Raw genomic sequence first — 8776 nt, forward strand, 5'->3', positions numbered from 1 at the left:
AAGCTATTCTAAGTTCATTATTTTTAGTATAAAGTATTTACATAAGTCTCTAAAATCTAAATATACTGCATGCAGCTCCCCAAAACACCTCAAAATAATTCAAATATGCTTGATTTACATTTACACGATGATCCAGATTATGCTGAGTAGAATTTAGGCCAATTCCCAATTGCTGTAAAATTTTAAATTATTAATAATTATTGAGTTTTATGATCAACTGATAGAAAGACAGATAACAAAATGTAACTTTTGGAGAAAGGAGATCTAAAGCATTTTCAAAATCCACCATATTCGGAGCAGGCAGGAGGGGAAGAGGAGGGTGGGATTTTTTTTTTAAATTTTTCGTTGCCAATCTTTCCAATTCTTTGTCAAATCACAAACGCCAGAGATCACCTTGCACACATCAAGGATCACTCTGCGCCAATGCTCTTAGCCAAAAGGCCGAGAGCCACTGCACCGTTCCTGGAAGTACTGCAATACCAGGTTCGTGCCATGGAGGTGGATGGGTCAGGCCCCCCACACACGTGGAGGTGGATGGGTCAAGCCACCCCACCCACCTCCTATTTCCAAAAAGCATAGGAGAACCACCTTCCTGATCCAGGGAGAACCACTTTGGGGTCATGGTTACTCCCCTGTCAGGTCAGTTGCGCATGATCTTAGCCAAAAGGCCGAGAAGGGAAGAGGAGGGTGGGATTCCATCACCCTTGCTCCTGCCCCTTTTGCCATCCATCGACATTTTCAGCCCACTAGGGGGCATGCACACAATATGCCCACACACAAATGGGTGGGTGCATTCAAATGAGGGGATGACATCCTACAATGTAATTCCTGTCTTTATGCTCTTAGCAACGCTGGAAACAAGGGATGCCAGTGAATCCTGATGTTTAGCATTGCTCAGATATTGGAGGTAGATAAAATTGCCATATATTCAGCTTCTATACCATCATGTGGGAAGTCAAATGCAAATGTTTAACTACATGCTGAATATTCTAAAATAAAAAAAACAGCTTATGCTGAGTTTAAGGCAGCAGTTAATTCTCAGCGTTCTGCAAACATTCTTCCTTCCTTCAGCTTATGGTTTCAACGGACCAGTCAATTCAAGTACTGTCTTGCAACTCCATTACTCATCATTTATTATGTTGCACATTTTAAATTCTGTCTGTTAGTCTTCAGCAATGTATTTTTTTAAAGTCATATTTCTTGTTTTTTCTGGTCAAATGTCATTAACTTCAGTTATATTCTTAGTTCCAAAGTCCAAAGTGACGCAAGTTTATCTTCCTGAAGCTATGGGCAGGGCTGTCACATCAAAGGAAACAATTATAAACCACAGAGGTATGACTAGAAATACTTTAACATTCAGAAGGTGGTGCAGTGATACAATATTCTCCTCCATGGCCAAGGGCATACAATACTGCAAGAGTGTCTAAGGGAGAATTTTTTCATGCAGAAGATACTATTTACCAAGATGCATAAATGCAGCAGTTGCTCTGAGCAGCATACTGCGTTTGAGTTTTAGCTAACCAATTCGCATGGTTATCACTTTAAACAGGGAATTAACTACTTGGCTCCCATAAGTCACGAGTTCAGATGCACACATCAGAAAATTCAGAGCAATGTCTCAGAAACAAACTTATCCGAATAGCCATTGTACTAGATTGAAGTGTCAATTATTGTGAAAAAGGATCTGAAATGTAAATACATTTATCATTTACCTGGTGTAAATCCTACGTAGCCTACATTACAATAGTTACTACATTACAATACTACAAAAGTTATTAATTAGCTGTGAAGCTCTGAGGTCGTGGAAGGTCCTACATAAATGCAAGTTATTTTTTTCTCTTTTTTTTTAATTCGTAGCCAATCGTTCCAATTCTTTGTCAAATCACAAACGCCAGAGGTCACCTTGCACATGCCAAGGATCACTCTGCGCCAATGCTCTTAGCCAAAAGGCCTAGAGCCACTGCACCGTTCCTGGAAGTACTGCAATACCAGGTTCGTGCCATGGAGGTGGATGGGTCAAGCCACCCCACACCCCTCCGTGGAGGTGGATTGGTCAAGCCACCCCACCCACCTCCTGTTTCCAAAAAAGCAAGCATATACCTTCCTGACCAGGGAGAAACCACCCGGAGGTCATGGTGGCTGGTCAGGTCAGTTACGCATGATCTTAGCCAAAAGTTATTTTTTTCTCTTTCTTTCTCGGTAACCCAGCATGCTGGAGTTGCAGTAACAAGGAGAGTAAGACAAAGATTCTCTATCAGCCTGTCCCCGCCACACACTACTGCCCCCCAGTTATCAAGATTCATGATGGACAATGTGGACCACTTTCCATACCTTGGGATCCTACTGTCAACAAGGACAGACATCGATGGCAAAGTCCAACACCACCTTCAGTGTGCCAGTGCAGCCTTTGGTCACCTGAGGAAGAGTGTTCGAAGACCAGGATCTCAAACCCAGCACCAAGCTCATGGTCTACAGAGAAGTAGTGATACCCGCCCTCCTATATGCCTCAGAGACATAGACTATGTGCAGTAGGCACCTCAAAGCACTGGAGAAGTACCACTAACGCTGCCTCTGCAAAATCCTGCAAATCCATTGGCAGGATAGGCGCACCAACATTAGTGTTCTCGCTCATGCCAACATCCTCTGCATCGAAGCATTGACCACGCTCGACCAGCACCGATGGACGACCACATTGTCCACATGCCCAACACAAGACTCCCGAAACAAGCGTTCTACTCCGAGCGAGTCCCAGGAGGGCAGAGAAAATGCTTCAAGGACACCCTCAAATCCTCCCTGAAAAAATGCAACATCCCCACCGACTCTTGGGAATCCCTGGCCCAAGACCGCTCAAAGTGAAGAAGCATCCGAGGATGCGCCGAACACTCCGAGTTTCTTCACCAGTAGCACGCGGAAGCCAAGCACAAACAGCAGAAGGAGCGTATAACAACCCAAGCACCCCACCCACCCATCCCTTCAACTACCATGTGCTTTACCTGTGACAGAGACTGTAAATCCTGCATTGGTCTCATCAGCCATCTTAAAACTCATTAGTGTGGAAGCAAGTCATCCTCGACTCCAGGGGACTGCCTAAGAAGAACAAAAGAACATAAGAAATAGGAGCAGGAGTAGGCCATAAGGCCTCTCGAGCCTGCTCCACCATTCAATGGCTGATCTGTAGAGAAGAGAAGAGAAGAACAAGGAGAGTGCTTTGGGAATATTTCCTCATTCTAGAAATTATTGAATTTTCTGAATGTTGGCTCCTGAAACTCTTATGTAAATCCTCATGTATTTTCAGAAACCACATTATATTACATAGATCAGATAACAAAAAATTGGTAATGCCTGTTCTTAAGGTAATGTGCAAATATATTAAGTACCTGAAGAGACATTAACCCCACTGCACTGATAATATGATTGAGAGGTGTTAGTCAGAGTAACATCTTAAAAAATAGGCTAGGATGCAACAAAGCAAAATAAGGGATGTACTGTGAGAATGTGCATGGGTTCCTACCATCACTGAGGAAGATGTTTCCCACTATTGTCAACTAATTACTCCCCTCCCCCACGGAATAATGAAAGCACCAAGATAGTGTTATGTCCAAAGAAACATTCAAGTTGATGTAGCAATATAATGGCTGCTTTTATTAAAGACTCTGCCACATTCTCCCAAATATATAACATTTGTTAACATGAGGAGATTCTGGAGAATAATTGCTGCAAATGCGTCACTTCCATCAAGGGGCCCTCGAGAGTTCAACTAACAATATGCAAGTACAATACATATCACTTTCCCCCCTCAGAATTCTGAGATGACAGCAATCATCTTCAAGAATGTGTCTGTAAAAATCAGTAACTGAAGAAATTCAGCAGCTATGTAATATAATAAAGTGATAACCAATAGCACTCATAACTATCTACGGGTCCAAATGGTTTGGAGACTTCCTTGGTTTTTGAGGATATCTTGACAGTGGTAAGCTGGGACTAATAACAGAAGCAGTAGATGATGACTTCTCAGGTTAGATTTCAACATTGGCGGGTTTCACAGCTTTCTTCAGACACCATCCTGGAGAGTGCATAACAGAATCAGAAACACGAACAATGTCCTGGGAGATGGTTGGTTTGTTACAAATGGGAATAGACGAATCATCTGAAGTTTTGTGAGGAGTGGCGCCAGCTACATTTTTGCAGGGCAAATTTCTGAGACTTATCTTCACATATTTTTGATGACATAATAGTTACTGCAGTCCCAGTATCCAATTCAAATTCACATTTTACACTTTCTATCCAGACAGGGGCCACAATTTTGCATTGATCCTTTTCTGCTATGGAATATATAGGAAAACATGGCCTAGAAATTGGCCTCCTTAGCACCTCCTGTTATCGCCTCCGGGGGGCGCTAACCATTTACCGACTGGGTGTGGCGAGATGATCGACTCCCACTCAATTCGGCGGGAGGTTTGCGGCCGCGGTAGGTTGTTGTGCCCCGATCTCCTTCGCCCGGAGATAGAGACGTCTTCACCGTCGCATTGCCTCGGTAGTGCCCCGGACCCGAACTTCGTTCCTACAGCATCGGCGGATGAAAATACCGGCAGCAGCAGGAGGCATTCATTGGGAAGCTGGGCGCATAGGAGGTGATGCTTGAAGGCGAGGTGGCCGAGGTAAGGTAAAAAAGTTCAAAAATGCTGTTTCTCTTTTTTTGAGATTCGTCTTCGCCAGCGATGGATCAGCTCGGCACTCTGATTGGGCCAGGTTGTGGCTGCTGTCGGGAACCAGGTAAGTGCTTTCCTTGCAGAGCCTCCGAACATGGCAGCATTGCACGGCCCATTGTGCAGCGCTGCAAGGCCCATTGTGCAGCGCTGCACACCTACTGCCCCACCTGCGTCCCGTTGTGCTCCAGGAAGGAACTGGAACGATTGATTTGGCGCTCCACTCACTTCCTGGAGCGCAAACCCCGAATTTAAAAAAAATTAGCGTCGCACTAATTTTTTCAACGTTTAAAAGTTAACGCCGCAAACGGAGTGCTCCCGAATTTCTCTTCAAACTGCAGACAAACTGGTCTTGTATCATCGAGACACTCACGAACTTCACGTGTTTCAGTTTCCTCCGTTGTACCAAAAATTGAGAAACATTTTCATCATCCCTCAGCCTCCTTTGGTTGTACATTAAACCATTCCACAATAACGAATGGCTTCGGGCTCAGATGTTCTTTGACCAATTGGACTAAATCCTCATATGTTTTGTCTTTAGACTGGGCAAGAACGATCAGTTTCTTAATGTATACATTGTAGGTGCACGGATAATAAGCAAAACTGCTCTCTTTTTGGCCTCTGCTTAAAGTAATTTTGCCTCAACATAAAGACTAAGGGGCCGAAATTGCCCTGCGCTGGATTTGGGGCGCATAATTTGAATTAAGTGAAAAGTTAGCGCCGGCCAAGGTGGGCGGGAGGAAGTTTGTAATTTCAGCACTTTTTTTCGCAAATCAGAGAGCTGCGTTGTTGGAGCTCTAAATGGCCTCCTGTGGCACTGGAGGGGCGCTGCAGGGGCAGTGGTGGAAATGTGCAGCCAATTTTAGGTGAGTCTCATTTAGACACAACGGGCCCAAGTCTCCACATGATTTGCGCCTGATTTTTAGGAGCAACTGGTGGAGAACGGACTAACTTAGAAATCGCAATTCTCCACATTTTTTTTTCTGCAGTTCTAGTCAGGTAGAACAGTTCTACTTTGGAACAGAATTTTTTCTTCAAAAGGGGGCATGTCCGGCCACTGACGCCTGATTTCAAAGTTTCCACAGTGAAAACGTACTCCAAACTAAGTTAGAATGGAGCAAGTGAAGATTTTTGTAGAACTGAAAAAACCTGTTCTACACATTAAAAAATCAGGCGCAGGTTACAAATTAGGCGTCCAGAACGAGGTGGGGTGGGGGGGGGGTGGAGGGAAGTCATTAAATTCTACAATAAATCCTTATTTATACTTCTACAAATATTATACAAATAAATCCAACCTGAATAAACATTTATAAGCAAAGAAAAGATTAAAACCATCTTCCTACCTGTGTGAAAGTGGTTCAGGCACGGAGAATGCTGCAGTCAGCCTGAGGCGCCCGTTCTTCCCGCGGGGGGGGGGGGGAAGAGGAGGCGCCCGTTCTTTCCCGCGGGAGGGAGGAGGAGGCACCTGTTCTTCCCGCGGCGGGGGGGGGAGGAGGCACCTGTTCTTCCCGCGGGTGGGGGGAGGGGGGAGGAGGCGCCTGTTCTTTCCCGCGGGGCTGGGGGGAGGAGGCGCCCGTTCTTCCCGCGGGTGGGGGGAGGGGAGAGGAGGCGCCTTTCTTTCCCGCAGGGCGGGGAGGAGGAGGCACCTGTTCTTCCCGCGGCGGGGGGGAGGAGGCGCCTGTTCTTCCCGCGGGTGGGGGGAGGGGGGAGGAGGCGCCTGTTCTTTCCCGCGGGGCTGGGGGGAGGAGGCGCCCGTTCTTCCCGCGGGTGGGGGGAGGGGAGAGGAGGCGCCTTTCTTTCCCGCGGGGCGGGGGGGAGGAGGCGCCTGTTCTTCCCGCGGGTGGGGGGAGGGGGGAGGAGGCGCCTGTTCTTTCCCGCGGGGCTGGGGGGAGGAGGCGCCCGTTCTTCCCGCGGGTGGGGGGAGGGGAGAGGAGGCGCCTTTCTTTCCCGCGGGGCGGGGGGGAGGAGGCGCCTGTTCTTCCCGCGGGTGGGGGGAGGGGAGAGGAGGCGCCTGTTCTTTCCCGCGGGGCTGGGGGGAGGAGGCGCCTGTTCTTCCCGCGGGTGGGGGGAGGGGAGAGGAGGCGCCTGTTCTTTCCCGCGGGGCGGGGGGGAGGAGGCGCCCGTTCTTGCCGCGGGTGGGGGGAGGGGAGAGGAGGCGCCTGTTCTTTCCCGCGGGACGGGGGGGAGGAGGCACCTGTTCTTCCCGCGGCGGGGGGAGGGGAGAGGAGGCGCCCGTTCTTCCCGCGGGTGGGGGGAGGGGGGAGGAGGCGCCTGTTCTTTCCCGCGGGGGGGGGGGGGAGGCGCCCGTTCTTCCCGCGGCGGGGTGAGGGGAGAGGAGGCGCCTGTTCTTTCCCGCGGGGCGGGGGGGAGGAGGCGCCCGTTCTTCCCGCGGGGCGGGGGGGAGGAGGCACCTGTTCTTCCCGCGTGTGGGGGGAGGGGAGAGGAGGCACCTGTTCTTTCCCGCGGGGCGGGGGGGAGGAGGCGCCTGTTCTTTCCCGCGTGTGGGGGGAGGGGAGAGGAGGCACCTGTTCTTTCCCGCGGGGCGGGGGGGAGGAGGCGCCCTTTCTTCCCGCGGGTGGGGGGTTAGGGGAGAGGAGGCGCCTGTTCTTTCCCGCGGGGCGGGGGGGAGGAGGCACCTGTTCTTCCCGCGGGTGGGGGGTTAGGGGAGAGGAGGCGCCTGTTCTTTCCCGCGGGGCGGGGGGGAGGAGGCGCCCTTTCTTCCCGCGGGTGGGGGGTTAGGGGAGAGGAGGCACCTGTTCTTCCCGCGGGGGGGGGGGGGGGGGGGAAGGCGCCCGTTCTTCCCGCGGCGGGGGGAGGGGAGAGGAGGCACCCGTTCTTTCCCGCCGGGGGGGGGGGGGGAAGGAGACAGTGAGAAGGCTGCAAGTGCTGATGTGCTGATGGCAATGTGATTTTATTTTTAAAAATTTCAAAAATTAAACAGCTACAAAGAACTACAAAAATGGCCGAGTGCCAATGTTTTTTTCACACTGAGTATGCGCAAACGCTCCAACGCGCACGCGCAGCATTGCCGGCAGGAAAAAAACTAATTTAAATAGTACCCTCCCACTTACAAAATCGGCGCGAGTGTAGGCTCCGCCTCCCTGGGCGCCGCAGCAGGCAGACAAGGAGCTGCAGAACGCTCTAGAATCGCGATTTTTTTTTAGGCGCCGTTTTAGGCGCGAGAAACGGGCGCCCAGCTCGGGGGGGCGCCCGTTTTTTATCGTGTGGAAACTTGGCCCAACGAGTCACCTGAAATTGGCTGCACATTTCCATCATTGGGCTACTTAAAGAGGATGCTTTGCAGGTTTGTTCTGCTGATTCTCTTGTTCTTCACAGTTGAGCAGCTGCTTAGTGAGGATCGGCATGGCAACTGGAAGAGGCAGCACAAGGGCCACACATTTCTCAGATGCCGAATTGGAGACACAGGTGGGGGCAGTGGAAGACAGGAGGCGCATCCTATTCCTTTCAGCTGGGGGATCCGCTCCACAGTTTCTCACAGCTATCTGGGCAGAGGTGGCTCCGTCCTTGACCGCGCATCCACACAGTGTCGCAAAGGTTCTGCGACCTCACTCATCTGGTCAAAGTGAGTACATGTTCCCCAACTCTCACCTATGAACCTGTGAGCCTCTGTCTATTCCCACAACTCTTACAGGGCAACCTCTGTGCAGACTCAGCAAACTGCCTACTCACAGTTATTGCCTCATTTGATGTTTTGCTCAGAATCACAGCTGCATAAGCTGCCCATGCATTTCTTCAACATGCATAAGTGCACTGTGACTCACCAACCTTCCTTTCTTTTGCAGGCCAAGATGGCACATAACAGGCTGCAGCAACAGCAAACAGGAAGGCGGAGAGCCTGAACTGCACCAGCTCACAGACCTGGAGGAACGAGTACTTTGCCTTACGGGCCTGCAGGTGGCCATTCCTGTGGCAGTGGAGCCAACATTGATAAGTGAAAGCCTTCCGCTCATCCCACCTTCCGTTTAAAGCAGAAGGCCTTATCATTTAGCTGCTTCACATTCTAACCACCTTTCTTCCTGCATGCCTGCCTCACTTTCCTCATCTTAACG

At 50.1% G+C, this 8776-nt stretch overlaps 1 pseudogene; it reads right to left on the reverse strand.

Annotated features, from left to right (window-relative positions):
• Positions 1-478: 478 nt before the first annotated feature.
• Positions 479-680, reverse strand: LOC139266441 (U2 spliceosomal RNA; annotated as a pseudogene).
• Between the last annotated feature and the right edge of the window lie 8096 nt (positions 681-8776).

Source organism: Pristiophorus japonicus, chromosome 6 (genome assembly GCF_044704955.1).
Source record: "Pristiophorus japonicus isolate sPriJap1 chromosome 6, sPriJap1.hap1, whole genome shotgun sequence".
Taxonomy (NCBI): domain Eukaryota; kingdom Metazoa; phylum Chordata; class Chondrichthyes; family Pristiophoridae; genus Pristiophorus; species Pristiophorus japonicus.